The sequence below is a fragment of the Sciurus vulgaris genome (assembly GCF_902686455.1).
Source record: "Sciurus vulgaris genome assembly, chromosome: 5".
NCBI lineage: Eukaryota > Metazoa > Chordata > Mammalia > Rodentia > Sciuridae > Sciurus > Sciurus vulgaris.
The window spans coordinates 137,830,264-137,855,616 of NC_136465.1; the positions used below are offsets into that span (position 1 = coordinate 137,830,264).

A 25,353-nucleotide genomic window follows, 5' to 3' on the forward strand; every position below is an offset into this window, starting at 1 on the left:
GGCAAACGGAACTATTTCAATAAAAACTAGATTAAAAAAAAAAAAAAAAAAGTGGCTCTTACAATAAACTCAAAAATTAACTCAAAATGAATCACAGACCCAAATACAAAAGCCAACACTGTAAAACTTCTAGTAAAAAAGGCAAAAAATCAAGAAAGAAAAAGGAACAATCTTGAAAATATGTTGAGCAAAGAGGTAAGAATACATACTCTATGATTCCACCTGTAAAACTCATTGAACAAACAAAAACAATCTACAGTGCCAGAACCCAGACCGGTTATTGTCTGGGGGAGGTGTGGAGAAGGGAACAGATTAAATACAAACATGCATGAAGGAATTTGGGGGACAACGGAAATGTTCTATATCTAAATTGTGGTAGCTGCATATATATATTTGTCAAAGTGCAAACTGAATACTTAAAATGGATACTTTTTATGTAATTATACCTGAATAAATTAGTTTGGGGTTAATATTGTGTGGGGGGGGGAGGTGTCATAAGAACTATTAATGGGTTGAAGGGCGGAAAACAGGAATGACAGCAGAAATAAAGCAAGACAGAATGATATACCATAAGAAGCAATTTTAAAATTGGAAGAAAGTTCAAATTTTAATACAGCTAAACCTAAGAGTATAACTGAGGGTATTTATTAATTTCATCTGTACAATGGAAAAAACTCATAAGGTAGCTATGAAAATTAGATGAGATAGTTAATCTTAACACTCTATGGATGTTGGTATATGACAGCCATACAACTCACACTAGTTGAGTCTTTATCATTGTTAAATCTTAAGGGAAAGCAAAGAAAACAAGTAACAGTTATATGGAGTAAATTATGAAAGAGTTTCTACAGGAAATCATATTAGATGCAAATTTTGAGGCAAACAAAAAAGAAAATGGAAAGAAAAGAAGGTATGGCAAGTGGAGGGAATGGCAACGTGCAGAATGGAGGCAGAGAGGAGCGAGCCCTGTGTAGAGACAGCAAAATTAGCCTGTGGAAACAAATCTATATGTAGCAGTAACAAAAAAAAAAAAAAAAAAAAGAGTAATCTTTCCATCTGATGCAACTATTCATTTAAATTTTAAAATAGGATCCAGAATTGTAACTTTGTCCAAAGGATGTCTTAATACTAAGCTAAAGATATGCAACTGTTTAAAATTGGGGGCGGGGCGAGAGTTCTTTTTGTTGAAAAAAATGTGAATGCTTAAAATCACCAGCTTCAGTCTCTTGGAGGTTCATCAGGAAAAAAAAAAAAAAAAAAAAACATTAAAATAATAATAACTAAACAACATATGGACTTGCTGTGCAACTGTCACTGTGCTCCTAAATTAAGAAAGTCTTTACATTTTTCAGAATTTAAATTCTGTGATGTTATTTTTGAAAACAAGATATAAAGAAAAAAAAAAAAAAAAACCTCCCCAGATAACTATTCAGCTACAAGAATTATCTCAGGACTTACTACTTAAAATCAGTCTGCTAAAATTTTATTTCAAGAGACCTAATGTGACCCAAATCAGAATCCTTGGACCTTTCTAATTTTGAAGTGTCTTTACATTTATACTTTTAAAAAATGTTTAATGAAAGAATACAGGACTAGCATGCTTACGGTACTTAACTAAATAAGATTTTTGCATATGTGACAGAATAATTCCGCTCTACATTTTATATATATAGAACAGAAAAGTATTCATTTCAATGTCTTATTTTAGGAAAAGATAGCTAGAAATAACTGAGCTAATTCAGTTCTCAGAGTGAGAGAAATGTATGGAAATGTATGGGTATGAGATGCATGACAAATGAAATATTAAACTTCAATAATATTGACCTTTAAACAGTAACAGCAATGGAGCTATGATGAAGACAGCAAACCACAAGATTAAGTTTTCTTGTTAAGAAAGGATGTCATGCAGTGATAGCTAACAAATGAGGTTTTATCTGATCCATCTACATCAGTTAGAGACCTTGGCTCAGAGTAGAGCACATAAAAGCTACAGCATTGCTTTATCTACTTTTTCTTTCTTGGGCCCATCTATTACACATGTAGTTGATGAAATATTTATAAACATGGAAAAAAATTATTGCTGTGCTATACTGTTTAGAACCATGAATGATTTTATTTAATTTTCTTTTTCATGGCAGTAGTTTAAGCTATAATACTTTTCAAAGCATTTACTATTCTAACAAATTGAAAATGTTCTTAAATAAGTTTAGTAAGATCTGCCAATGTTATGGTTTAAATATGAGATGTCTCCAAAAGTTCATGCATGAGACAATGCAAGAAAGTTTAGAGGTGAAGTGACTGGACTATGAACCTTAACTAATTAGTGCATTAATCCCAACAGGGTAGTAATTGTAGGCAGGATGTGGCTGGAGGAGGTGGGTCATCAGAGGCATGCTTTGGGAACTTATATTTTGTCCATGGTGAGGGGAGCAGGCTCTCTCTCTGCTTTCTGATTCAATGTCCTGAGCTAATTCATTCCAAAATGGCTCCAAATGAACTATTTTGTAACTAGAATTGACCCTAAAATTAAATTAATTTGCCTTCATATTAAATGTAGTCTTCCCTGGGCAGGTTGTGGTGGCACATCATACTTGCAATACAAGTAAGCCAGGAGGCTGAGGCAGGAGGACCAAAAATTGGAGGCCAGCCTCAGCAACTTAGCAAGAAACTGTCTCAAATTTTTAAAAAAGGACTGGGGATGTAGTTCAGTGGTAAAGTGCCCCCAGAGTTCAATCCCCAGTACTAAGGGGAAAAAATTAGTTTTCACATAAGAATAGCATAATCTTAATTTATGTTAGAATTATTCTAACAAGTTAGAGTTATAAATTAATTTGAAGACATTTTTCTTTAGATACATAATAGTGCCAGTAAATAAATGTATTTGTAATGAATAAGACTATTTGTAATTTATTATTTAGATGCAAACACATACTGCTAAAGCAGTTTAAATCAAGTTAAAAATAGCATTGTTGATAGGCTAAACACTCCCACCCCCCAACCCTCTGTATGTTTAACTATTATAGTGTTCCTTGCAAGCTTGTAAAGACAACAGTAAACAAAAGCTCAGTTCTCTATGTAAATTATGAATTTCAGAATCAGTAAGTCCAACAAAAAGATTTCATATATAGCTGTTGTCTTTGTCTGTTTTCAGGTGCTATAACAAAATACTTGAAACTGGGTAATTTATAAAGGAAAGTTTATTTGGCTTATGGCTCTGTAGTCTGGGAAGTCTAAGATTAGGTGACCAACCACATCTGGTGAGGGCCTTGTGCTGCATTGTGGTGAACAAATGAAGAGCAAGAGGACACTTGGGAGACAAGACTGAAGCACAGCCTCACTTTATAACAACCTGCTCTCAGCCCCGGTGAGAAAGACATTAATTGCTCCTAACAATCTCTTAAAGGTCCCACCACCTCTCAGCACTGTTATACTGAGCACCAAATTTCAACATGAGTTTTGGAGAAGATAAACCATGTTCAAACCATATCAACTGTCAATAGAATCTTACACTTATAACTGTCCCTCAAGGTTATTTAATTTCTTATAATATTGGACTATTAAGTATCTGTCTAAAATGTAAAGAATATCTTAAATGAGGAAAGTATGTTTTCATCACTCCTTTTTTAACTACCTTTTCAACACAAGGAAAGCAGGAGCCATATCAGTAATATCACTGCAACTTTTCAATGCCAAATTTAATGCTTACTTTGCCACTCCCTTCTTCAAAGACTCTCCTGATCTTCTAATCTTCTAGTCCTTTCTTTTATCAATCCTTTGATTTTTTTTTTCAGTAGCTCTCCTCATTCTGCCTAATGTGTCAAAATATCTCAGCATCTCATTGCAGAACTATTCTCTCAACTACCATCTTCATGTTATTACTTTCTATCCATATCATCAACCTAGAACTTTCTCCCACACTTGTAAACCATACATCTAAGGTTAGGAATGTAGCTCAGTGGTGAAAGTGCCTGCAAAGCCTTGGGTTTGACCCAAAAAAAAAAAAAAAAAAAAAAAAAACACACAAAAACTAATGGTCTACAGTAGATTCAAAACCGTAAGGATGCACAGAATTATCTGGAAGACTTGTTCAAAAACAGAACCCCACCTCCAAAGTTTCTGATCCTGTGTCTGGGTAGAAATCAAGAACATGCATTTCAAATAAGTTCCCAGGTGACAACCACTTTAAGAACCACTGGCCTACAGCGTTCTCCCCTTGAATAAGCCACAGGTACTTTAATTTCAACATGACCAAATAGGTCTCCCAGCATCTACCCTCATTACTCTCCAAATCCTTCTTCACACAGCATCCAGAGAGACCATTCTAAATCTGATCACTTCGTCCTTTGTTAAAAATTCTCTAAAGGTTTCCAAGGGTCTTAACATTAAAATCAAGGTCTCAGGCCTCAGGTGATCTAGCTCCTGTTTCATGTACCACACTGCTAGTCCTCACTTTTTTTTATTTTACACATTCTTTTTCCAGTCACAGTGCACTCTTTCAGTTCCTAGCAAAGGCCAAGTTCCTTGCTGTTCCAGAATCTTTAAACAAGATGTTCTGCCAGAAATATTCTTTTTTTTTCCCCTCAGCTTGTCACCTTCTTTGACTTCCCTCCCTCTCTGGGTCAGCAAATTCTTATACCATCCTATGTTTCTTCCTCTTAGCACTTTCTACAATGGGATTACACAGTAAATTGTGCAATTGATAGTTTATGGTCTATTCCTTCCCCCCTCCCTACATTCAAACTCAAGTGGCTCCTATTGAACTGCAGGTCCTTGCACTGAAACCCGCACTAAAATCTGTTAAATTAGTGGTCTTGCAATATTAAATTTCTTTGAAACTTCAAAGGGAGAAGTAGTATTTAAAAAGCACTAGAAGCATTTTTTTTTTTTTTTTTTGGCATTCTTTAATTATTACTAATGAGGATACGTCATTAAACTCTATCTTCTGGAAGTTCAAAAACCCCAAATATATTCAAAAGACAGAATGAAACCTTCACAAGTTCATCTGCAATAGGATAAATAGGCATATTATTGTTTGTTATCTGTACCATATACAGCACTTGCATCAGAAGCTATTCAGTTATATATAACACAACTAAATAAAAATTTTATTAAAAATTTTAACTTAGATCTAAGCATGAATTAAAGAATATACTCCAATGGGACAGCTTTCTGGAATTCAACCTAGCCACAGATAACCACAAATTATATAATAAATACTAATATAATCAATAATTAAATAAGCTAAAGTAATTTTTGCAAAAAGTTTAACTTATATGTAAGCCTGCATCAAAGAGTACACTCACAAGAGGTAGCTGATGGGCATTAAACTGAGCCATGGATAACCACAAATGAATTTTAATAAAATCAATAATTAAATATCAGGCAAACCTCTGCAAATACTGTTCTAAAGATTCTGACCTTCTTCAAATGGAAAGAATAATTCACTCACCAACTTCTTTCTCCAAAGTGCAGTGCTAAATCAGCTTATCATCAACCTAAGTGGGAAACAGAACTAATAAAAATAACAGTCCTGGGATGTAACTTTAATACAGAAAAATCTACATTCAAATAAAGGTCATTGCTACCCAGAGCATTCAGTTTTAGAGACTACTTCAAGTTGCCATTGCACAAAACAATTTTGGAATGCCCCTTTTTTAACCACTTTCTTACCTACCTTATAAATAATACAAGAATAGGTTTCATCCCTCTGATCACTGCTTATTTTTAAAATGACACTCTTGTTTTGTTCTCTAATTAAAATATGAGACTTGGTTCAGAATGACTTCTTGCTTTTTTCAAATATCAAATCCATTCTCAAAAGACAGAATTTGTACTACAGTATATAGGTTAAGAGAATATAGTTAAAGGCACTAAAGATATGCCAAAGAAGAGTTCTGAAAATGTTTTTTGAACAATGTCATTACTGAAATAAATTTAAGATAACTTTGAACATAGTGATCATCTTTTAGACACATAAGTTTTGGTATATCTATTTAAAAACTGGTTATATTTCTACTCAGGGCACAATTCATAGCAGACCTGATATCTGACTTCTAGTCTTCCTGAGTGATAGATGTTAAATAAAAAAGCACACTTATTATAAGCTACAGATTAAGAAATGGAATAAATTTTAAGACTAAGATTTGGTGGTCAATTATAACAACATGACTGGGGAAGCAGTATGGCATACTAAAAAGAACATATCTATAGAATGAACTAGGGCAAGGTTCAACTTCTCACTTAGCTCCTTAGTAGCTACATGACTGAACATGTTACTTAAAAATGTAGTCAAACAGGTATAATTTCATCTGTAAAATAAAATAATATCATCTATTTCAGAGCTATTATAAGGATTATATTGCATAATATATTACCTGATTGGAATTCTAGACTCATATCATCGAGGACTCCTCAAAAGAATCTTAAAGACTTATCTGTTCCAAACTCTCCATTTTCCTAAGACCCAGAGAGACTAAGTAGTTTGTCAAGGTCACACATTTACTTAGTAGGAAAGATAATACTTCTGGCAGGTTTCTTATTTTCCCATTGCATCTGTTTACTCAATCAGCTGGTGTTTGTAATGCTAGGTTCCACAGCCCTATGACAGAGGTCTCAAAGAGCAACTCAAGTGCTCTTTTAATTTTTTTACTGGTGCATTATAATTATATATAATACCAGGATTATGACAGATTCATACATGTACATAATTTGGTCAATCCTATTCCCCGGGACCTTCCCTTTTTATCTCCCCTTCCTCTCCCCTGCTCTGCTTGGTCTACTCTACTGCTCTCCCTTCCATCATTTTATTTTTTTTCTATTAGTGCATAATTATGTATATAGAGATAGCATGCACATGCAGGATTCACTGTGGTATATTCATATTTGAACATAGCATAATTTGGTAGATTTTGTTCCCTAGTACCTTCTCATCCCTCTCCTACTTCCTCCCTCTTGAAACCCGTCTACATCTTCTGGTCTCCCTTCTATTTCCATGAGATCCCCTTTTAACTCAAGTCCTCATAAGGATAGTGTTTTCAATTATGATATTGGGAAATATATATTAATAATTTAGTCCTATATATTAAGTATGTATCTTTAAAGTTAGATATTTTAAATTATACCTAAAATTCACTGAATTCTACAAAAATTTTTGGTGTTTTCCTGGAAGATTTTTCCCCCCCCTCTGGTACTATGTGTGAACCAGGGGTCCTTTGTCACTGACTTACAGCCCTATTTGTTTACTTATTTATTGATTTAGAAACAAGGTCTCACTAAATCACTAAGGCTGGTCTTGAACTTGTGACCCTACTCTCAGCCTCCTGAATAGCTGGTATTATAGGTCTAGCCACCACACCTCACTGAAAGGTTATTTCTTTTGTTTTCTCCCCCATTGTTTAATTGGTGCATTACAGTCATACACTATGGTGGGATTTGTTACATATCCATACATGTACACAATATAACAATATAATTTGGTCAATATCATTCCCCAGTATTTCCCCTTTCCCTCCCCATCATCCCTTTATTCTTTTCTGATCTCCCTTAGATTTTCATGAGATTTCCCCCTCCCTGAAAGCTTATTTCTAAAGAAAATATGAACCTTGTTTTGAATTAAGGTGTTAGAAAAATAAATGTGTTTCTCATTTATGAAGTATGGCAACTGGTTATAATAAACCAGAAGAGTTATCTAGTTTCCCACAAGTAAAAATTAATATTCATACTTTAGCTGAGAGTTCAAAATTTGAAATGCAAGATCTAAAGTTAACTCAAGGGCTGGGGATTAAGCTTGGCGATAGAAAGTACTAGGTTCAATCCCCAGCACTGCCCCTGCCACCAAAAAAAAAAATAATTCTTTAAAGTTAATCTACGACAGTCTTATGAAGTTTTATTACTGATATTCAATCCCAAAAGCAATTTCTTCATATCTAATAAAGACTAAGAATGGCTTTCTAATTTAGGCAGGAAAGAATAATGAGTATCTGAGAACCTAATTCTGGCCTAGATGTTCTTGGGTTTTAAATTCTAGGTATAAATTACTACAACCACAGTACTCAACATCTTTAATTTATAATATAAGTTAACAAGGTGCTTAATTACACTTCCGTGTGCCAATTCAAAAAGGATCTATGAGAACACAATTTTTAATACTTAAGAATAATTACCAAAAATGAGAAACTATGGAAATAACTCTTATGTTAAAAGCCTATTTCTAAAAGAACACTCTGCTCAACAAAGAGGAAATTCTTAGTGAAGATTTTAGACAGCATTTTTTCTGCATTTAATTAAAATCACATTTGTTTTACAGTCACAAATTATATCACTGATTAATTTCAGACAGTTTGAAGAAGCTAATTACTACTATCATGAATTATGAAGACCCTCAAAAATAACCAAACAAAAAACACCTTGCTAGTTTACATGCTAAATCTGTTAAGTAATCAACCTCTTAAATTATCTCTGTTTTTACAGAATAACAGTTCCTCAGTAATGACAGGTTTGTGTGTGTGTGTGTGTGTGTGTGTGTGTGTGTGTGTGTTTAATTCAGATATCCTAATCATAAATTCTTGGGAAAATAAAGAGCCACAATTTCCTAAATAAACCTTTGAAAATATTCGAAGTATAATCTATATAATGCTAAAGATTCCATTTTTAGTAGCATTATTGAGATATCACTGGCACATAAAAAGTGGATATATTTAAGAACTATAAATTTATATTTGAAAAAATACCAAATTATAAAAATAATAGAAACAAAGGATTCAGTCAGTAGAGAAGAAAATTAATCATGACAACAGACATTTAAAATGGAAAATGATCAGAATACATGAAAAAGTAAAGCAAGAGACATATAACCACATTTAATACAATCCCTGGATTCTAAAATCAAAAGTTTAACAGAACATACAGAAAAAGTTCATAAAATCATCAGAAATCAGTCCACAGCACAGGGAATATTTACAGCTTTGATTTCCTCTACACATTAAGCAAAATATGGCAGAAGAGACGATTTATTTTCTAGGCTACTTTAAGTTTATAAGGAGTATTTATTATGTAGGTTCTATAATACCTTATATAATCAGACCAAATCTTGGGGTTTAAGCCTTCTAATGACAAGCCCTCTGATAGGATTGTGACTTCAGTGAAGTATTTTAAAAAATCTGGATTGTAAAAATTTCTGATCACAAGAGAACTGTATCTCTAATCATAAGACACACATTCCAATAGTCAAAACCATAGCTGTAGAAAAAAGAACTTCAACGTCTCATGATCAAAAATTGAATAGCATTCAGGGACAGATACAGCAATAGCATAGAAAAGGGAAAAATTCTTTTTCATTTACTTCTCCACCTCACATGTGAAAAAAGTATGATGATACCTCAACTGTCTGGATATGTTTGAGAAAAAGAAGTTCTGATAATCAAAATGTCACCAGGGTCAATCCTTTAAAGCTCTAATGCCAATCTCTGAAGCAAAGTTACTATTTCACACATAATTCTAAAAGGTCTCATTCAATTTCCAAATAGTAAATGAGAAACAGCAAGAGAATCATAGTGACATGTGTAAGTTAGATGATAAGAAAAGAGGAAACAGAAAAACTGAGCAAACAAAAATTCAAAAGAAGTTTTAGGACCAATTGTTTCAGACACAAAGAGATATACAAAACAGCAATGAAAGGACACTATATTTTAATACTGCATCTTGACCAAAACTTTTATGGATAAATCTGCACTCACAATAGGTTTTGTATCTCCTATTTAATAAACTAGAAATGGACTTCTAATAAAAGATGGTGGACTGAATATGTAATTTCCCCCAGTTACTCCAGACACTAGACAGAGATAAAAACAATGCATGAAAACAGAAATAAAATCATAAGATCAAAGAAATTAAAATTTGGGATAGATATAGAGAGGGAATACATTTCTGAAAGAGTAAAGTATATGTGAAAGTGACAGATCTAACAAACAGAAAAAGCCACAACCTGGTTATACCCTTTAAGAGTGATACAGAAATGATGGGAATCAATGTATCTAACAAGATTCCAAAGAAGCATGATTGCAAAGTAAATGACACAGCAGAGGATAAGAATAAATACTAGGGTTAAAAATAGAAGAATTGTTACTTCTCTGATTGTATAAAGACAACTGTTATCTTCCATCCCCTATCTCCAAGCAGAACCTAAATAACTGACATTTACCCACACACACACATACACACACCCCAGGCAAAAAGACAGTCAGCTCTTTTCTAAAGAAAGTGAATGACTGTCTAGGGACTAAGTGGGAAAGCTGGCAGAGTAAACCCTTCTCATCTGGTATTTAAAGGGCCCACAGCCTGGCAGCTAGCTCACCTCCCTCTTACCCTAAAATAAGGCCTGCCAAAGGACAGACCCTATTCTGTAATGCCCTGCCCCCAAAGTACTCCAGCCAGAATTCCTACTCAAAGGAAAAATTTAGTACAGAAAGCAGTCCAAGGAAAAGCATAGGAGGAAGAGAGACCCAGAGGAGGAACCCAATCCTGTTAAATGGTGAAGCAAGAATCACCAAGCATTATCAGAAAAAGCAAATATGAAAAAAATGGCTAGAAAAACAAACATGAAAACTGACCAGAGAGAAAGGAAGATAAATGAGGAGACAAATTCTAAAAATCTACTTTACACATTCTGAGACTCACGATGGTATTACAACATTGTATAAGAATGCAGAAAAAGAAAACAAGAAAATTTCTTGATTGCTCTACAAAAAAAAAAAAAAAAAATCAGCCAAAAAGACTTCAGAGAGAAAAAAAAATTCCCAGACCATGGAACAAAAAGAATCACGAAATATAAAAGTAAAGACAAGACAAGGAGGGTCAATCTAAGAGAAAAAAACATTCGCCTAAAGAAGAGCCAAAAACAAACCAGAAAATAGGACAATTCCAAGGACATAACAGAGGAGAATCTTACTGGAGTTGGAAAAAGAATTTAATTCAGGGCAACTGGATGTCTAGAAAAAAAATAAAACAAAAATAACCTGTATACCTAATTACAACTTAAAAAGATGATGATGATACTAAAAATTTACAGACCAAATAAAGAACCAATCACCTTAAAGTGATAGTAAATCAGATTGACATATATGACTTCTATCAGCATCCCTGGATACTCAGAGCAAGTTGGAGTTCTAAAGGTAAATTATTTGAACCAACAATATTGTATCCAGCCAAACTATCAGTCAAATGTAAGAATAAAAATGAAGACATTTTTGTATATAGGAAAAGTCTGCCTTTCATACACACCTTTTTCAAAGTTACTTATGCATGTGCTTCATGGAATAGAAAAAGGAAAAAAAAGGAAGATATATAAGAGAATGGACCAAAGTCAAGAATATAATGAGAGGAAGAGAACTAAAAGGTAGCAGTTCAAACTGAGGCTAGGTTACAGACAACTCCAGATAGAGAACACAGTACAATAGGTGGTATGAAGGACTGGGGTGTGGGAGACCAGTCAGGACTATGACAGAGGCATATGGTATAAGAAAAGGGGCAATTAGAAAAACCAAGGAAAACAAAGTCCTATTCAAATATTTTTTAATTAAGTGGTGAGATTTTGGTCATATTCAAATAAAATTTGCAGGACCCTGATATTATCAACATTTTTCTTCTGGTAGCCCAGGGCTGCTTAATAAGATCTATAGACAAGGAATCATAATCTGAGCATACTACCTGGCCCAGCATTGAATAATACTTACATAGTCTAATATAGTATCAACCATATTGGTTGCTTTGGGGGGTTTTTGTTTTGTTTCATTTTGTTTTGTTGGTACCAGGGATTGAACCTAGGGGCACTTAACAACTGAGCCACATCCTCAGCAATTTTGAGACAGGGTCTCATTAAGTTGCTTAGGTCCTTGCTAAGCTGCTGAGGCTGGCTTTGAACTTGCAATCCTCCTGCCTCAGCCTCCTGAGCTGCTAGGATTACAGGCATGAACCACTGCACCCAGCCATTTCATCCATTTAGAAACAACATTTGGACATGATAGCTGGGAATAGAGGGAAAAGCAAGTTACAAAGACAATAAAAAGTACAGCCACAAGTTTAGAAGTGGGGGGGAGAAAACATGAAAAATTCAGGTAATGTCTAAAGTTAGGAAATGTAAGTATGGATCCACATTCAATTTAAACAAGGGTGTTTTATAAAAGCAGCATAGCTTCCTTTACTGTATATACATCAACAACCCCCATGAACCTTATCCTTCCCTAAAAGGGAAAAAAGTTCTTTAAAGGAATAGTTTTTGGTTTTGGTTTTTTGGTTTTTTTCCAATTTCTTTCAGGTTCACTCAGTCTTTAAGATAGTAGAGACCAGAGATGGGACTATACATTCTACAAGAATTCACAACAAAGAATTACCCAGTCTAAAATATTAAGTACAAATTGAGAAACATGCCTTCCTATATAGTGTCTGAACGTAGGAAAAAGCTCTCATGGATACAGGGAGTATCATGACTGCTCGAAAATAGATAGATATTCATGGACTGCCCTCTGGAACCTCACAGGTCTTTGAGGTTTAGCTATGGGCCCTCAAAGAGTCTATGACATGCCAATGAGTATGCTAGAACAGCACCCAGTAAAACTCACTTGGCCCCAACCACCTCAGCTCCTATTTGTATGGATATTCTTAGGATCTCAACTACCTCCTCCATTCAACCACAGCTTATAGTTAAGGCAATATTCAATGATTAACAAATAAACCCCAAATTTTTAGTAGTTTCACAATTAAAGTTACAGTCTATTGTGGGTGTTCCTGTTTGTTGCACAGCTTTCTTCTACGCAATAATTTGGGGATTCTAGATCCTTCCAATCTATCACCAGGTAAAAGCTCCAGACTCCACACTCCACATCTGGCCTCAGACTAGAAAAGATGATGAAAGAACACCCATATTTCTGTCACTTCAACCCAGAAGTAACTATCATTTTCACTCACATGGCACTGATGAAACTCAGTTGTGAACAAGAGGGAGCACAGATTTTGATGGACATGCGCTGCATCTGCCATTCCCACTACTTCTCCTGCATGGTCTCACTCCCCAAAATAGAGGCCTCAAAACAGGCTTGCTCACTCTCACTGCTAACTTCCATTTCATTCACTAGGAGTATATGAAAATTCCCAGATCTCTTTCATACCACATTAGAACCATGAGAAACTCACAGTGTTCCATTTCTGGTCCCCTCTCTGTTTATATACACTATCTTCCCTTGCAGCCACCCCAGACAGTGTAAGGACAGGTGCAGAATGATAAATGGTTAAGTGGCTCACAGGTTCTGACCTCAAACAATCTGACTCCAAGACTATGCTGTTCTGCCTTTCTAGATTTCTAAAATAATAGGTGGTAACAAAGTCCTTCCATTACTACCAATATACATTTATATAGCATCCACATCTTATAAAACAGCCTAAGAACTATTACACACTACATACTAAGATGGCACAGCACTGTTTTTCTTTAATTCTGAATGTGTGTGTTAAATGTTATTATGATCACAATACACAAAAATTAAATAGTGAACAAGCCTAATCTCCAAGAAATCCTTCACCCCACTCTCTACTTGAAAAACGTACCTGTTCCTTCTTGTCAACAGTCCCACACCTCATTACTACTGCCCAATAACAATGTTACTTTGACTGAACCACTCTCTTCCCAGATGACATGCTACCACTCCACCAATACATACCTACACAAATTTCATAATTTTCACAGGAACCTGAACCTTACCTGCTTTGTAAAAAGCAACACAATCTGAAAAACTACTGCTATTATGTAGATATTGGACAGCAAAAAAAAAAAAAAAAAAAAAAAACAGGTTCTTTTAATGGTCATTTCAATAAGACAGATTTCCTTTATGTAGATCTGTGTCCCTCAAATATCACCTCAAATATCACTACATGAAAACCATCCATATCAATTCTGTAAATCAGTCTTATTCTTTTAAAAAAAAATTTAATAAGGCAGCCTAAAACACCATGCTCTTTTATTTCTGGGTAGTCCCAGTGAGAAAACAGCTACTGAATATTTGCTTTATTCCAAGTATTTTTATGATTTTTAAAAAAGGATGCCCATCAAACAAAAGTGAAATGAAAAAAACTAAGGATGTATTTCATCTTATTGAGAAGTGTATTTTTAATCAATCACACAGACAAAACAGATTTAGAAAGATTATAAGGTCAAGACTTGTCATAAGGAATAACTGCAAATGAACTATACAAAGAAGTATAATAATGGTAGTTAAAAATGCCAATGGTCTGGTTAAACTTCAAATTCAAACCTTTTGGTGGGTTCTACTACCTACAACGTCTCAGTGCTTCAGGTTTAAGAAAGGAGAAGAAAATAGCCTGGCATTTGGGGTCCTTGTGAGGATTAAATATGATAGCATATGTCAAGTACTTTTAGGCTACTACCTGGTATACAGGTAGGAGTCAACACACAGTAGTTATTATTATCATGACCAACCATTCCTAGAAGACTCAAAAAGACTCTCCCTTTGAACCTATCAATTTTTAACAGCCCTAAATCAAAAAGCTCCTCCTTTCTATTTCAAAAAAGTCAAGCTTTAAAACCATTTCCCTTTTTCTTCAGTCTTTATGAATACAGAAGACTTTGTGTAATTGGCTTCTTTATCATTTGAAAACCCAAAACTCTTCCTAGTCATTTTATAATAAAACTTCCTTCCAAATATTATCCAAAGGACCGGCTTCTCCACAGATCATGAACAATACAAAGAGTTCACGAAGTATATTGCAATTCTGAGATTTATAAAAGAACAGCTACTGGAGCAAAAAATCTTAGGTAAGTGATGCAGAAGTCAATTATTCTGTTTTTAAAATACTGAACACTACAATAAAACACAGAAGGTAGAGATATTTATGGTTTATACTCACTCCTATCACAACCACCAGAGGATACCAATAGCTAAAGTTTTTCTTAATAACTGGAAAACTCCTTGTTTCTTAATGACAACGAATAGATGGCAAAACAAACAGAAAATTTTTTGAAAAAAAAAAAATTCTGTAGGAAAGAAAAGACTAAACGGCCAGATTTCCCATTCTCTTTTACACCAGGCAATCTTCAGATACACATCTTACATCAATTAAGAAAAAAAAAAAAAAAAAGAGCTAACAGAAGAATCACCTCCTGGTTAAATGACCTTTTCCCTTCTTCCCAAGCTAACCTTACCTCACTGTCTACATCTAGTTTAGACTACAGTCTCACATATTCCTTTTGTTCTCCAGTCATATATCAGAAAGTTTTTTTTCATCCTACAACTATTGAACACTTGGAGATTAAAGGGTGAACAAAACAGTCAAGGTTTTTACTCTCATGTGAAAGCTTACATTGTCTGGAACGTTAACAAAGGGAAAAATAACAGTATAAAAGTATGATGTTCCAGAACAAGGATTTCTTCCTTGCAAGGTCTCTGAAGAAAGCTCTCTCCTTGCAAGCTTGGCGACACTTTTCAAGAAGAAAAAATTCTTTTATCACGTCTTCCAGATGAGATTTTCGATTTTATGATTGTGAGGGTGTATGAAGAGTGGGGAATAAAGTGGGAGGAAGGATGATCTGAATTCTCTCAGGAGGGTCCCATATACTGACATGGAATATGCACACGCTAGTCCACACATCTATTCCTGCCATCCCAACCACAAGGAAACTATACATACCTCAGTCACAACTGCTCCAACCAAGCACTTCGATTGATCTCCTTGTGCTCAGCCACCTTCATTAAAAGAAGTATACTTCTCAGAGGCATTTTTATTCAACTGGTTCTTATGGCTCATTTTTAGGTCATATTCATAAGAATAAGATAAGATCAATACCTTCTACTTTTGAATGTCATGATTTTCCAGATGACTAGTATAAATGTCTTCAACTTTGGATATAAAACAAATATTAAAGTACAATACTTCAAGTATTGCTATTAGGGTAAAAGTGTTCCCAAATAATAATAGAAAAACTACATCTAAGTATCAATTTTTTGTCCTTCATGTTTCAATTCAAGTAACCTGCTTTTTTTCTTTTTGAAAAGAAAATGGACCTTTATTTTTCAACATACCCCCAAATAAATGAAAAATGGATTAAAAACTTACGTATAACACTGAAAACTGTAAAATTACTAGAGCACAGGGAAAAAAACTCTTAATAACCTGCTCTTGATGGATTATTAATAAATGAAATCAAATTGAAATGTACTAAGCACTAGTTAAAATCCTGCAATTTGTCCTTTAATAAGAAAGGCCCTTTTGTAATGCACATTTTATAAATTCAAAAATTTAATCACTTGTCTTAAAGCAAATTGAAACATAATTTCATTACATATAATTGAATGGTTATCCCCAAAGATTAAATTTAAAAAACGAGTCCAGGAACATTTGCCAAATGTCTTTGTGCCACAAATGTGTTATAAAAAATACATATTCAGGGGCTGAGGCTGGGGTTCAGTGGCAGAGAGCTTGCCTGACTCGTGTGAGGCCCTGGGTAGGATCCTCAGCACCACATAAAAATAAATAAATAAAATAAAGGTATTGTGTCCATCTACAACTAAAAAAATTTTTTTTAATAAAATTTAAAAATACATAGTTAATTGCTTCTAAAACGCAGTAACACTAACTGAAAAAATACAGCAGCATCTTCCCACAGATCAGTCAGTAACTATTATAATTCAATGAAAGAGAAATAAACCATGACCGTTTTTTTAATTAAAAGTATTTCTAAACACCTGTGTTAAGCATTGTGGCTCAAACTGCTCACATGGAATTTGACCACAACAACTTAATCTCCATAATTAAAGGCATAAAAGGTAGCTCTTATGTTTCATCTATTCTCTTTGAACTGGCATAATGTAGTCATTCCATACATAGTTGCTCTCAAAAGAAAAAAAGAGTAACATATTTGAAATTAGTTTACTTTTAACAGAGGACATTTTAACTTGCATGGATTTACTCTTCATTCTCCAAGCTGTTTTATAAAATTAGCATGATCTCAATAATCTCACAGAAAAACAGGTTCTAGCAAGTATAGAAACTGAGCACAGACTTTTAGCACAATCAAGTTTAGATGACGCTCTTTGGAATGGAGAAAAACTAATGAGCAAATCACCAGTTCCTGCATAATTCTTGCTCTCTCTGGAACCCTAAAAGTGGCAAAAAGAAAAAGAAAAAACAAAAACACTTCTAAAATAATTATCTGAAAAGACCGAAAGTGGTACTAAGTGGGGCTACGTTTCAGGTGAATTAAAAACTCAACCATACACAGGGAATTTTAATACTACTCAGAAGTCATGTGTCTTCCAGCAGCAGAAAGGCAAAAACTTCATTAAATTGTTCAAAGCAAATAAGCTTATATCATCAGATAAGTTTTCCCATATGTTTAAGAAGGAACCCAAGTTACTTACTCCGGACATTCAGATAAAATGAAATTAGGGTATGTTCGGCAACACAGGTGTCTCTCATAAAGAAAAGTATTAAATGACTTTTGTGAATGGAAAATCTGCATATACTGTTGCTTCGCCTCAGCTGGTCCTGAGTGGGTTGCTGAATGAACCAAAAGCAAGCTCCCCGTGAAACGCCTAGAACCTGATTCCACTCTTAGGAGAGTGAAGAATCAAATATTAAATTTAAAAATACTGCAAAGGCTTCGCCTTTCCTCCTACGTTACAAGAAGGCCACAGGAACTGAGGTTTAGAGCACAGCACGATGTCACTCTGCAAGGGCGGGTGCGGTCTGCGGTGCGCGGCACAGCCTCTGGGGCTGTCACAGGAAAACCGGAGCCTCGCCCCAGCGGTGCAGAGCGACAAAGCGCCAGCTCTTAAGGGTGCGGGGGCTTCCAAAGAGACCTAGCCAAGCGCCCGTCAAACTTAGGGAGGAGCAGACACTAGGGCGATCAAAATGCTCCAACTGCCCCCCACCCCGTTCCTCTTCCTCAGCTTTGTAAGACTGCAGAAGCACCTACTGTGGGCCCCAAAGCACTCTACCCCCGCCAGTTTTTCCGATCCCCCACTCCAAAAAGGACAAAGGAGCCAAAGAGGAACTCCTCTACGCGGAGTGGCCAGCAGTCCCCGACGGCACGAGCTCAAACGTGGGAATAAGGGAGCGCAGTCGCCCAGAGGGGAGCGAGCCCGCGGCCCCCGGACTCGGGACCCGCGCGACACTCACCGGTGCGTAGCCGCAGGAGAGGCGGCACGCAGGGGGCCGGTTCCTCCCGCGCCGGGGCAGCACCGGGGTCCGAGACCCTACACACGTCCGGCCGGACCCCAACTTCTCTCGGTCGCGGTCGCCGGCGGCAACTGCGGCGCGAGGCGGGATGGAGGGCGCTGTCTGTCCAGCTGCCGCGGGGACTCGGCCCACGAGCGGGGAGAGAACTCGGCCCCGCGGTCCACCGGCCAGGGCGGGCCCCCTCCTTCCCTCCGTCAGCCCGTTATCGGCGGCGGCTACTGTCTCGGCCAAGGCTAACGCGACAGCCGCTCCGGCTGCCGCTACCACCGCCGCCCTGCTGGAAGCGCGTCGCGGCCTAATGTTGTCATCCGCCGCGTCGCAGCCTCTCTGGGCACCCGGAGCCGCCACGATCCTTCACATTCTAGCGCCCTCCCCTCCCTGCCCCGCCCCCGACTCGCGGGCTCCGGCCACACCCCCTTCCCGTCACGTGACGGCGCGCGGAGGCGGCAGGAGAGTTGCTTCCCCAGCAGGGCGGGCGTGAACCGCGCGGGGGCAACTGACAGCACCTTGATGTGCCAGAGTGTCGTCGCCGCCAAATCGCCTCCGCACTCCCCAGGGCGGCCTCAGGACTCGGGCCACCGCCATGGGCCCGCGCCTGCGGACCGGCGGAGGCCAGGCCTCCTGAAATGAACCTCCGGGGCCCTTCCCACTCCGCGGATACTGCACAGCAGAACTTCCCGGTCAGGACCCCGCCTCTCCGGCGGTGGGCTTGGAAAGTTGCGTCCAAACGGGCAAAAAGAGAGTATCGTGGTGTATAGTATCTGGCTCGAAAAGCATTCAGTAGCCACTTGTTCCTATTTCTAGTAGCACGTTAATTGTGGCATATAATTTACTGTTTTCCTCATTAGAGGTTTTTATTTTAGAGGAAACGGTGGTGTGTTTCAATCACGCTGGGATGAAAATAGCCTAGCAAAGTAATTTTTGATCTTAGTCATATTCAGGATTCTTCATGCCAGTTTTACAGTCATAATGTTTTACAGTGTGAGATTGGTGGCGGTTTAAACAAACAGAAATTTGGCAATTCCTTTTCATTTTTAAAATAATGCCTAATTCTTGATTTTAGTTTTTCAAGTACCTGTACTCAGACTTAACCTTTTGCCTTCCGTTTTAACCGTGACCCCAGGAACGCTCTCTGCCTCCCACCCTTTTGAAGACAGGAAAAGGGTAGAATTCTAGTCTTCAAAAGGAAGTTACAATATGTTAGTAAAAGTGAAAATATCATACTCAAACCCATCTAACATGGCAAATAAGGGGGCTTTCTGTGATAATTAAACTCATTGTTACTTCTTTTCCCTTCTAGTCCGGAACTAAGGATTTTTTCTCCTAAAACCATTCTCATTACATTTTCCTGATAGGAAATCAGATGGCATTCTGATCAACTGCATATTTTGAAATGAATAAACCGTACAAACCTTAATTTATAGTAGTTCTTTTAAAAAAAACATAGATTTTAAGACTCACCATTATATTATGTTATCCAAGAAAGAAAAAATGCCGCCAGTTAAACTATGCCATGCCTCTGATCTTTGAGACACATCTTGAATTCAGAGATGTTAATGTGAAAAACAATGAGCCTTAGAATCTCTGAGATATTGTAAAGAACTGATGTTCCAGTGAGGAAAAGATTCTATCACTCTCTGTTCTGAAATCTGATAAGATTGTACTTGTACTTCTGATAAACTTGAGGGAAGTTTATGGCTTTGTGAAGCTGGTAACTTTGGAGTTTGTCAACAAACTGAAAGCTGTCTCATTTTCTGAAGCAGTATATCTCAAACTGACTGAAAAAAACTTTTATTTTTTAATGTCAGAGACAAGAATGGAATAGAATTTAAAAGATCAGAGTGCATTACTAGCTAATAAGGGCAAGAATTGCCTCTGAAACTCATATCAGATGAGGGAAGGGCAAGAGTGTTCCATGCTGAGATTTAAACTGTATTTCTTGCTGTAAGTTTCAGTCAATAAGATTTGGAAAAGATTGTTGCTAGAGCCCAGATAACGTGCAAAATATACCATGGACTCTGTTTCCCTGGTGCTTTTCTTTTACTCTGAGAACTGAGACTAAAGATTAGAAAAAGGAGGCAGATTTTCTTGCTTAATCCTTTCCTACCTCAGCCTTAAATTCCTATCTTGGCTTTTAAAATTTTTGTCATTTGTTGGAGTGAAAAGCTTTGAACTAGAAACAAGGAGGCCGGCATTATAGACATAGCTAATTAGATATGTGACCAGATAAATTGCTCTTTGCATTTCAAGTTCTGATAAAAGAGTATAGATTCTTTAAGGAATGATAATTTTTCCCCCAGTGGATGATATTCACATGGGAAAGAGCTACAGTATAACACAGATTATGCAGGTTCTTAATAGACTAACTCATTTCAGCTTCACTCAAAAAAAAATTAGAATACAAGTGACTGAAAATAAAGATAGTATTGGAAAGCAAATGTAAGTATATATTTAACCATCTTCTAAACTTTAAGGCTAGTGATATTTGTCAGGAATAGCTAATGCTTTCCATATATGTTACAAATTATTGCAACACAATTATGTACCAATATAACTGTTGAAAAATCTCTAATTTGCAGATCCGTTCAAATCTAATTTCTCTGATTCCAAGTATTATCATTCCATCTAACATTTTCAGTGTATTAACAACATCAAACTAATAAAACAGAAAGATTCTCCAAAGAGTAATTATATTTGGGAGTAGAAAAGTATTATAGTGGAAATAGAAGATCATTGTTATGGTAATACACATGCCATAATAAAGGCTACATTTAAATAGTCGAGGCAAGGGGAAGATTTTAGAGACAAAAATGAGAATTACATAAGATATTTTGAAACAATCATTCTTGGCCACAAGAGTGGCATCATTCTGAGGTTAAACTGACAGTTACTGGGTAGATGTCCTTGTAAAAGTACTTTTTATAAAAGGCCATGGTGGCCTCTGTACAAGCTTTTGGTTCTGGCATAGGCTTTTATAATGGTTGTTATCAGTCAATCATACATAAAAACCCTTCCTTCATAATCTAGCTTTATTTATTTGTGTTAGATTTGACACAAGCAACTCCATTTCAATTTTGGCAACATTCACATTTCTTTTACAACACCATCAACAAAACTAATACATGACTCTGCATTGTAACTGAAAAATGTGGGGTAACTCCATTTACTGTTAAGAGATAAGCTACAAGTCTGTTGCTTTTTAAATAATTTTAAGAATAACATTTTAAAATAAAACTTTTTATTGTAGATGTCCAATTTTTAACTCCAATGAGAACTCATCTCTTTTGCTACTGCCTAATTACACATTTCCAGGAATGAGTTCTTTTTCCAAATCAATTTAAGCTCAGACAGGCATGATAATCTTTCCCACAGAATATATTTCACCCTGACCTAAATGAGACAGACATGGCTTGAAATTGTTTTGTTTACCCCTGTAGGCTATACAGTTAGACACATATGTTGCCAAATATTGCTAGTCAGGATTCTAGACTAAAATCCACATTTTCTGGGAGAAAATTGAGATTGAATACAACCTCAAACATAACATTTACAGAACTTTGAAGATTACAGTAGATAGTAATATTCTTGTTGATCATATGACTTCCTTTAGCCGATGATTTGTGAGTAGATGTGACACATACTAAATCAAAGAAATTTTAAATCTGAATACAACATTCAGGTATATCTCTTAACCTTCTGCCACCTGCCATGAGAAAGGTATGTTCCAGATAAGATCTCACAATAAGAAAATATAAGAGCCAGGCACATTGACATAACCCTGTAATCTCAGCAACTTGGGAGGCTGAAGCCAGAAGATCACAAGTTCAAGGCCAGCCTCAACATTTTAGTGAGACCCTGCCTCAAAAGAAAAAAATATAAAGGGCTGGGGCTGTAGCTTAGGGGTAAAGTGTCCCTTGGGTTCATTCCCTAGTATTAAATAAAAGAATAAGAAGATATAAAACTGACTCACCCTGGAGCAGCACTAACACACAGCTACTGACCTAAAACAAAAATAAAACAAAAAATTTGTTGTAAATCACAGATCAGTGAGAATGCATGTTATATATAGTATGATCTCATACCAACAAATTAGAGGTTCAAAGACTAAGTGTACTACAGAACAATAATAAACATCTACTTAAAAAAATAATAGACATCTACAAACTAGTCATTTGATAAAAATCCACCTAAATTTATATTAAAAAGTATATTTGTAAAATCTACAGATTTGCATACAAAATGCTTGCACATTGATTTTAAGTATTTCTGTTTAGTAGTACTTGTCTAGAAGAAATATCCCTTGAGGGAAACTTGGATAATACAATATAAAGAATATAGGCCTCTGTCCTGGCAATATCTTGGATGAGTTACCCTAATCAGTGGTCACACTGAAAACAAAAATCCTGGGGAAAATATTTTTTAAGAAATCGTCTTAAATAATTAAATGATAATAAAGCAAGAAAATTATTAAGTCAAAAACCAAAATGAAGGCAGAAATCCAGAGTTCAGCAGAGCCCACAGCTAACCTCTTACCTCAAGAGTTGCTAAATCCAGTTAATATGAGCTTTGGTTTTCCTGGCCTTACGAGAGAGAAACCCATGACCTGCGTTACACACACTCATGGAAAGCTGCTGCAGTTGCAAGGACTATTCATTTGGTATAAGAATATACTAGAAATAAACTCGACCCTACTAATGTACATACTCATCTCCCAGATCCTACCCAAAAAAAGAAAAATTAAACCTAGTCAACGGGAAAAGCAAAATTATGCCTGAGAATTTGAAGCCACAATTCAATTCTCACACAAAATGTTACTTGAATTCACAGAGCTGGATAATAAAAACCTCAAGCCTAATGATTTTTTTTTTACTGATAGTGCTCTTCAGCATCTGCCTAAAGCAAATACCAGTCCTTTCTGGAGGAACCGATATTCATCTTGGGCCTTAAGGAATGACTATAAATAAAATTCTGAGGAAAATGACCAGCTCATATTTTAAAAATAACAAGCACAAAAGGGAATAGGACACTGTTAGTGAGAAACAGTACTAATATAAGACAATAGAAACAGATTCTGGAGGACTTCAGATACTGGATTTACAAGGCACAGACTATAAAATAACTATAATGTAAATAAAAGATTAAAAGAAGCTTAAAAATATGTACAAAGAACTAGAAACTATAAAGAATGATGATATTTTAGGAAAAACAGAATTTGAAGCATTAAACAAATGACATTTTAAAAACCAGTGGACAAGTGTAATAATCTGTTTGACAGAAGTATAAGCTAGTGAGATGGGAGATAGAGGTAAGGTATCCCAAATGCAACAGAAAAAAAAAAAAAAGCTTTTTCAAAAATATGTATAATAAATATAAAAGAGACTTTAAGTGACATGGAAGACATTGGGAGAAGGCTTAAAATAGATCTAATTATAGCTTTAGAAGAAAAAGATAATGGGACAGAGGCAATATTTGACAAGATAATGGTTTAAAACTTTACAGAATTGATGAAAGATGCCAACCCACAGATTTAGGAAACCCTCCAAATCCTAAACGAGTTAAAGAATAATAAACCCAACTTGTATATGTCATGACGAAGATGCAGAATGCCAAATAAAGAGAGAAAACCTTAAAAGTAATAGAGAAAATACAGGTTTTCCTCTGTGTTAGGTAACTGACCTCATCAGTAGCCATAGAAACGAGAAGACTGGAGTAATACCTTCAGTTGGCTAAAAGAAAATGATTGTCAACCTAAAATTCTACACCTCTTGCAAAGCTCTTTTAAGAATAAGGTCAAAATAAAGGTACTTCAATGCAAGCAGAGGCAGAACTTGCAACAAATAAATTTGCATTAAAGGAAATACTAAGGAGATTTCTCTTTCTAGACAGAAAGTAATTACCAATGAAAGATCTGAGCATTGAGAATAAGAGTACTGGAAGTGGTAAACGTGCACAAATCTAAAAACTCAATTGACTATACAAAACAGTAATATCTTAAAATTATTTAATACTTTTAAGAAAAAATGATTTTATTCATATGGCTAACATTAGGAATAAGTCTAACCAATTTCTCATTTTATACCTGCTGTTAAACCCCAGCAGGGTTTTTGACCATTTGTACTATTACCTCCATCTGGTATTTGCCTTTAAGAGCAAAACCAGTATACATTTCCATTGATTTTTTTCTTCTTTTCTCATCCATACAGGCAAAATTACACTAATATTGGTATTTTATTTTTAAATTATTGTACTGGTGCAGCATTTTAAGCATTTTTCTTCATAATGACTTTCTTATTTCAAATTTGTATAATGTACCACTGAAAATAATTTTTATATAATCATGTTAGCATATATGAGATCATTAATTCAAATAATAAAAAGCAGAATTATATACCATTTTCACAAAACTATGAAGCATTAATGATTCCCACCTGGAAGGCTAAAAGTGAAGGTTCATCATAACAAATTATATAATTATGTATTCACAGGTTAAGGACAATTAGTCTTATTGAAAAGCTCTGCCTACTCTTTCCACCCACATTGCCTATTCAGAATTAGGTGCATGTTGTGATTTTTAACAGTCTCTCTAGAAATAGCTAGAAATTTGTGCTCTAGGTATAAGGGTTGACTTCTGAGTTTTAATTCAACTTAGAACATTCTAAACTCAAAATAAATTCTACAAAGAATAAGAACCCATCTCTTTTGGATAAGTACATAGACTACACATTCCTAGTTGTGTGTTTTTCATTTCAACTTCAGGATAGTATATAAAAACCAGTTTATCACAGTTATGGTACTCATCATAATTCCTTAAATTTCCAAAGTTGTAACTATAATGCAAAGGAATTGTGCTTTCTTTAAACCAAAACTTTTTTTCTACACAAATATGTGAGAATATTCAAAACATATTTCTTTAATACTTTGATAAAACTGAATTGATAACATCACTAGAAGTATCCAAATGACTTGTGTGTGTGTGTACATACACACACACACACACACACACACACACACATACAAATTTATGTGTCACTGGTATTCCAGTTAGCTACTAAATTACTAGCTTATTATTAGATTATTCCAGTTAGCTTTGTCCAACCTGTATTTATACAA

The 25,353-nt window shown here is 35.6% G+C and overlaps 1 protein-coding gene across 9 annotated transcripts in view; it reads right to left on the reverse strand.

Annotated features, from left to right (window-relative positions):
- Positions 1–18,322, reverse strand: part of OSBPL8 (oxysterol binding protein like 8) — a 182,245-nt gene extending 163,923 nt beyond the window's left edge. For 4 of the 9 annotated variants that reach the window (XM_079142534.1, XM_079142531.1, XM_079142530.1 and 1 more), the window contains exon 1: positions 18,184–18,322. The gene's annotated coding sequence lies outside the window, so the exon portion shown is untranslated. Of the gene's footprint in view, positions 1–15,693; positions 15,750–17,980; positions 18,111–18,183 lie in introns of those variants that run through there. The other 5 variants (XM_079142532.1, XM_079142528.1, XM_079142525.1 and 2 more) reach the window with 4 other exon arrangements.
- Between the last annotated feature and the right edge of the window lie 7,031 nt (positions 18,323–25,353).